Consider the following 7,939-nt stretch of genomic DNA (forward strand, 5'->3'; position numbering starts at 1 on the left):
AGTCAGGAAGTATGGTGTACTAGTGGATCACATATTCTTTAATGTTCTAAGGTTAAGGGTTCAAATCCGCCTCTTGCCCAAAGTCAGCTGGGATAGGCTTCAGTTCACTCAAGACCCTAACGAGGACAAGCGCTGTATAAAATGGATGGATGGGTTGATCAAAAGTTAGGTGAAGGAATGTTTCTTATTATACAGCGATGGTAAATGATTTTTTTTTTTTTTTTTTTTTTTTTTAGAAAAGTTCATTTTAGGACTGTTCAGCAATTATGTATGTGCAGTAATGTAATTCAAATACTCAAAAATTGACAGTTGATGATACTTCTTTCTGGTGATTATGAAGTTGACTTGCAGACCCGAGCAACAGTCTCAGTTGGTCGCTGAAGGTCGTCGCCATTATTTCAATCAGCAGCGACTACGTGGAGAAGGAAGGAGATGAGCGGTTTGAAGTGCAATTAATAATTTATCACGAAGAGGCGGAATAGGACCTGACAGGAAGTGGGTCACCTCAGGAAAAGGGGCTTATGAATTAGGTGATTGTGATGTGGAGGAGACTCGCCTGGCGCTAAGACATAGAGGTGGTGATGTAGTGTAGAGCTCTGTTGTCTATTTGAGGGATGTATTGGAGCCGGGTCATGTTGGGGTGCCACTTGACTGACAAATGATGGAGAGAAAACTCATTGAAACTCATGGAAGTGATGGACAGGAAAGGCCCGTGTGACAGCTTGGGATTGAAGTGAGAGAGCTGCTGCTGCTGCAGCGTGTCGAATGTAGTAAAATTGACTTGTGTGGAAAAATAATCAGATTTGTGTTATTTTTTTAAATGTATCTATTTTGTGAAGCTTCACAACGCTCATCCTCTTTATCCCAGCAGGATATTTAGGTCACTTGTTGTACAAGCAAAACCTACAAGGCCTAATTAGTGCTTGTGTTGTCTCCTCCGGGTTGACACTCAATTTTTCTTGAATAAAGTCTTGTCAGGACGCCTCAGTGTGAAATACCACAACAACGAAAAAAACACAAAATGCCACCAAAAAATGCACTGTATTGCAAGTATAACTGGAGACTTTTCAAGCATCATAATAGACACAGTAACGGATCTGATTGTTCCTGTGGTTCAACATTTGGGAATTCTACCAAAATGTTCCTCTGACGTCATGCAAATTCAGTCATTTATGATGATGCATTATGAGCACCAACATTTTATCAAGATTTATCATCGGAGTTAACTTGTTCTGCCTATACGGTGGACCCCCGCATACTCGTGGTTGGGCACCAGTGGATTTGCATACTCATGATTTTTTTTTTCATTATATCTCTTTTCATATTTTGGGTTGTTTTGTTTTGGGGGGATTATTATTTCAATTGCCATTATTTCTTTTGTTTAAAAGGCCCTAGAAATCGGAGGTAGACACATTTCCCGGAATGTAATGTGTTTGACTTCTGAGGCTCTGCTGTAGTTTTCTTTTTCTTTTTTTTTACATTGAAAAGCAGTTATTGTACAATACAATCCCTAAAATGTACTTTTCCCCCTACTAATTAGTACCCGACACGTACTGTAGTTTGACATCCAACTAAATTGTCTTGTGAGCAGAACTGGCCAAAGATCCCGGAGATCGGTTCACTCTTGAGTGCTCAACTCACATGAATTTCAATGACCTGCTGCACTTAAAATGTTCCGCTCTACCGCCTTGCCCTCGCAAGGGAAGAAGTCGCACTGAAGTATCTTTTCAACGCACACAATTTGAAGTGTTCTGAAAGTGCATCCTTATGTAAAGTGACAATATAAAAAAAAAAAAGAAGTTATGCTACTTTCTTGGCAACATATTGCTTTTTATGTGCATAGCACTGAAAAGGGGCATGCCTTTTAGTGAGCCTCGATCTTGCTCTGAGCTCAGGCAAACAATTTGGATGGAATTCAGCGGCACTAATTGTGTTCAATCGTGTAAACAAAGTAGTAAATGGGTTCTTTTAAATATCCTCAGTCAAGACGTTGTGGTCCAGATCCATATCTAATTAGTCAAGCGAAGAGCTGGAGCGGAACCCAGCTCAGTGAGCATCTAAACTAGCATGAGCTCCTTTATTGATGCCTTTTCTTTGGCCTTTTTATGCCGCCGCAAAAAAAGGCACAGGTTATGGCAAAATGGAAAAGTGAGATGATGACCATAGAAATGGTAATGAAAATGATCATGACTCGGAGGTAATTGTAACAATTTTATTTATTTATACAGCACTTTTCATACTTTAAAAATGCAACTTAGAGAAGCTTTTCTGTCCCGACTGCTCAGCTATCAGTAGCAAAAGAAGAACCAAAAGCATACGGCTAAATGTTAAGTATGTTAACTATATTAAGTCTTTATTTAACAAAACTCACCTTTCACCAATCAGGGGGCGTGCTGGCCATTGGGATTTTCGGGAAAATTTTGTGATGTATTTTTTTTCCCCGAACGGCCACTCTATTTACGGTCGAACCGCGTGACTGCCGCCCCCCACCCTCATCGCCGATTAGCTTTCGTAGTGTGACGTCTGCCGTATACGACACCCCCCCCCCCCCCCGTGTCAACGATTACATTTAGGCGCATGATGGCTTGGCGGATTTAAAAAAAAAAAAAAAAAAATTGGTTTAGTAAATGTAACAAAACATGCCTCCTTTTAGACTTCCAATGTAATCTTTTGTTAAGCCAGTGACAAGCTTCTGAGAAGCTGTCAAGTGTAACTATGCGTCAAAGAAGTCGACGCGCTTCAAATGAAAGATATGTGAGTCCAGCAGGACTTCACTGCTGACCTTAACTGAAAGCAGAGTGAGTCTTTGCCCAAGGCCGTGTAGCCCGCTTTGAAGTTCTTGGCTTGAAGTCGCGTTCCATGCTAACGCTAAAGCTTTCTGGGCTCCATCGCAAGTCATCACAAAGGCTCTCGAAGGGCCTCTGGTGGCCACGTGGACGTGCAAAAATCACTTAGCACCTCCCCGAGTGGATTGAGCAGAGGAAGAGGATTTGACGCTCGGTGTTGAAGATTAGCCTCCATTTGCACATCTGAGCGAACATACAAGTGAAATGTAAAGCTCGCGCTGCAACTCATTTTCATTACAGTCTCGCAGGGAGCCTTATGTTATTGTCCAGTTGTAAACATTGGACAGAAATCTCAGATGACATTCAAGGATTAACTAATTTCTTTCCTATCGGTTTCTCCACCATCAAAGGAAATGTCAGACTGCCCATTAAAAGCGTTCACTATCAGCACTAATTAAAACTAGAAGGGCATCCGGTTGAATGCAGGCATGTCCATTGGTCATATTTGATTTACAATTAATGAACTATTCTTCAAAACATATATTTCATCCCAGACAACTCGTGCTTATAGTGAGCATCATAATGATTTAAATGCATATATCCATAATCCTATGATTGTTCTTAAACATTCAGTTTTTACTGACTTATTCACCCTTATTCTAAAATAATAATATTCATTCTTGTCGTACATTATATTATTATTCAAATGATTATGAAATCCATTTAGTTTTTTATTTTACTTAAATTTTGAATTACAAAGAATTGTATTTAAAAGAGCCTTTCAGACCACACAAGGACATCATTCAATCGAACATAAAATCAAGGTTAAAAAAAACAAAACAAGAACACAAAAACCATCAATGTGAAAAAAATTTAAAAAAAAGACTAGGGGGGGGCAAGGATATTTAGAACAGTGTTTTGAGTTGAACTTTTAAGAGCAAAATGGAGTCTGTGTTTGCAAAGTTAAGTTGGCTATTACTTCCAGGGGGAAACAGTGGATTTGTCAATGGGAAACTTTGGCAAGTATGGATTTGGAACAATCTAGGAGGAATTTATTTTTTTCGTTTGTTTATTTTTTTTTTCCAAGTTTGGTTTGCTGGGGAGGTAGCTCGGGGTGTCATACATTTACCCGTGAAAATTGATTTTGTATTTGAGGAAGATATTGCAGATGTGAATGAGATATGTAATGAAGTGGACCCAGGACAGAGCCCTGGGGCACACCGGTGGTGACTGCATGATGGGAGGTGAATCATCTGAGATTAATGACCTAAGTGTGTACACATAAATTGTATCCAAACATGTTTAGAGGAATGTGTGCGATGCCGATGGAAGTGGCTTTCTTAAGAGGATGGTGTGAGGGATATGATGTGATGGCTGCCATATTATGCTTGTACTTTAATATGATTTTCAAGAGCCCTTTAATCAGGGCTGACACTGTGTCACAAATTTAGTTATTATAAGAAATGGTTAAATACATATTGATATTTTTTAAAACATTTAATTCTCCAGTCACCTCTCACCTCTCAGTATTCTGCTGTGCATTTCTACAATCTAGATGACTATAATTCACAATCCAAAACATATCGCTAAATGAATGCATCTCTGACGAGCGCTGTCTATCACAACTGACCATCTCATATTGGGTCTGACTAGGTGGTGCTGGTTTGCCTAATAGTGTGCAGCTGATTATTTTTTCCAAGAGGGCACTGTTGCCTCAGTGTTGAAACCTCTTATAAACACAGCCCACACAGGCAAAAAAAAAAGGGGAAGCCCTGCACTTTTAGTATGCCAGTCGCATGCTTATCAGCTCTCCCAGGCTGAAAAAAAAAACCATCTTCTGGAAGCGATACAGAAATGGAATAGCGAAGAGTTGATTTTTCTGGCATATTTGTCATCAGTCACACTGTATTGTGTTGTCACACTGGGAAAAAAAATGGCTTTGTCGTCTGACTTTTTCCTCACATTGTGTCTACAGAGTGGCAGGCAACTATGGCTTTTCGGAGACGGTTGTTGAGAAAGTTCTAAACTAGTCGCAAACCCCTTTTAGCCTTTTCCTGCCAGCATCCTATAAATATCAGGACAGGCAGCCAAGAGTGTGTGAGTGCTCCTGAATTCCTGAATAGAGCGAGAGAGCGGGAGTGAGAGAGGGCTGGTTGACTCCCTAATGCTGCATTGATGGATAACTTAAAGCGTGAAAGGGGGAATGGTGTTAGCCAAAGGCACTTGAGATGGAGCTAGGAAAGGCACTGACAGGCAGCCATGTTGACTATCAGTGTGGAGGGAGCGCCCCCCCACCCCCCACCCCCGGCCCCCCAAACAACCACCATGCTCCTTCCTCTTCTCCCTGACAGGCAACTGTGGCGGTGACAGAGGAAGCCAGTGTGGAGGAAGTCATCTGCATCTAAATAAAGGCCGCCAATGGCTTTGTCAGAGTCCATTAAGCAAAGTGCCGTGTATGAAAAATGTCTCCCACCCGTTCATACAAATGAACCTGAAGCATAATTTCTCTCTGTCTGTCCGTCTGTCTCTTTGTCTCTCTGTCTCTGTCCCTCTCCCCGAATGAGGTATTTGCAAGGAAAAAGCTGAAGCAGGATTTCCTTGAAATATAAATTTGATTCTTTATTTGGGTTTGCATTAAAGTATGCAGTAAGTGCCTCTCATTAAACACCATTAGGACCACATAGCCATCTGGGGGTAAAAATAAACTAAACTAAACTTTTGCTTTTTTTTTTTTTTTTTAATTAATTTTTTGTTTCTTTTCTGCTTTTTGTCAGAAACCTGAAGGCTTCCTATTAAAACCGACTGGCAGAATCTCTTGCCCAAGGCCCCGTTTCCAGCTCGCGAAAAACAAACCCGTTGCCGGTGAGAAGTGTTATGTTTGCGCCAAACATCCCTTCCGAAATTATGGCTAAGAAGTTCAACCTTTTGTTTCATTGGACCACAACACATTTGCCCATATGTGTTTGGGAGATTTACTTATGGTCTAGTGTTACAGCTCCTTTTTGGCTGATTCTTGCCTCATTTAAGGTGTTGGACCATAACTGCGAGGCATCATTAGAGGCAGGCTTCTGTCAGCTTTGACGGAGCTCCAGGTTAATTGCTTGAGTCACCCACGCTGGCTTTTCAGCTCAGCTACCCGTACAAAACCTCATTTCACAGCTGTGAAACTCCCTCTCCTTCTACAGCTGCAACAAGGAGGCTTTACCCCTTAATGACTTTCTTTGTGTAAACCAATTTTCATAACGCATTCATAAAAAAAACAACAACAAAAAACGCTATGAGCTTAGCACGTAATACATCACTTTTGACATCAAGTATCGCTAAATTCTCATCAGAATGGGCTGTTAAGAGTACCACACTTTGATCTGTCATTCATAAAACACTTGATCCTAACAAACTACAACCGTTTGAAAGATGAAAATCACATGGATTTGAAAAAAGCGCAGATTTGAAGTTTTCATTGGACGTGAATCCACCACGGACAAGACCCCAGAGAGCCTCACCAGTCTGGCAGTTCAAAGTGATTCGTTCATGAGGGAACAAAAAAAAAGCTTGATGGCAGCAGCTGAGGGCAAAATGAGACCCAATAAGGACGCGATAAAGTGATCCTCAGCGCCGCGTCTAATTGGTTTTGTGTCAAGGTTGTGTGGGAAAACAGGTGCGATTGAAAAGTCAGTTTATTATCGGGTATGTGGTCTTAAGGCCGTTCTGGTCTAAAGAGCCTTTGGACAGCCTCCACTAATTATTACAGATTACAAAGCACTTCCACCGCCATTTTTCTGTTCATTTCAGCCTCCCGTAAGTGCAGCTCCTGTGAGAATAGAATTAGTCATGTAGGCAGAGGTGTATTGAGTAGCAAATTGGACTCAAGTAAGTGTTTGGAAAAATAGGATTCAAGTAAAAGTATGTCGCATCGCAAATACTCTGACAAGCACAAAAATTACTCAAGTAAATATAGTATGGTACAATCTACCTCTGCGTGTAGGTTTTACGCACACTTTCTGTGTGAGTCGTGAAAAACAGAACGATCAACCCTGCAATCAGTTCAACCTTTTATTTTCGGAAAATTTATTTTTTGGGCGGGGGGGGTTCATTTCTGTTCAACACTCAACAAGGACTCTTGTAACTCTTGCTTTTGCATAACAGGAGCTGATTTATGACTGCCAGGCTTATTTGGCCATGACCAGTACACATGAATCCAATTTGAATGAAGCCACTTTCTTCCTTAGTCTTTTTTGTCACTGAAAATAACGGCCAAGGTCTCGGTTTGTGATTCCCACGAATTATTTGCGGATGTTACCGACAGCGCACGCAGTTGGACAGTCTCTTTTTTTCCGCATTAGTTTTGCAGTGTTTTGTGTTGTGGTTTCTTATTATGTCAACCCTTAGATGAGTCATTGGACATTCAAAAATGTCCTTGCTTTGACACAGATCAACAATGAGTTAGCCTTCATTTCCAATGCAGGTGCCCAATTCCAATTTAACTGCCTCCATCCGCATTTTGTGCCCATGGCCAAATCGCAATTTTAATGTCAATAACTACACCAGTCAGTGACAAGCCAAACTAAACAACGCTTTGAAAAAATAGGAATATCAATCATTACATACCGTTTATATACATACTCTTCCCCCCAGCGTCATATACAGCGTCATACTTGAGTGCGCAGCTTAATATACTCCCGGCCGGACACAAGCTGTTTTGAAACAGTTGAGTTCCAAGTCGGGGGGCGTCGCTTCAAAAAGACAGTGACAACAATGGATATTGTACCTGCTACAACCATAAAGGGACCGAGATGACTAGTCTTGCATTTAATTTCATTGCCAAACTAGTTTGCGTTGCAGTAGCAACGAGCTGCATTCTCTCTCTCTCCTATCCGTGTGGGAAACTGTATGTCATCGCAACATGTTACATAATGGACCGATCAGAGCGGCAACAATTCCTGATGGCTGCGTGGCATGTGTCGCAGACCTGTCGCCGACAGCACAATGCGTCGGTCACGTGAATCAACGCGGCAGTTGTCGCTCGCGCCGACGCGGGAGTAGAAAGAAGCCTAAAAAGAAGCCTTTTCCAGAGTAGGCTGAGATGAAATTTGGCCACCTCGCGACCACGTCGAACGCATGAGGGCCGTTTAGTTGGCCGGACTAAAATCGAA

The sequence above is a fragment of the Filicampus tigris genome, chromosome 14 (assembly GCF_054856515.1).
Source record: "Filicampus tigris isolate MCC_2025a chromosome 14, RoL_Ftig_1.0, whole genome shotgun sequence".
Lineage (NCBI taxonomy): Eukaryota > Metazoa > Chordata > Actinopteri > Syngnathiformes > Syngnathidae > Filicampus > Filicampus tigris.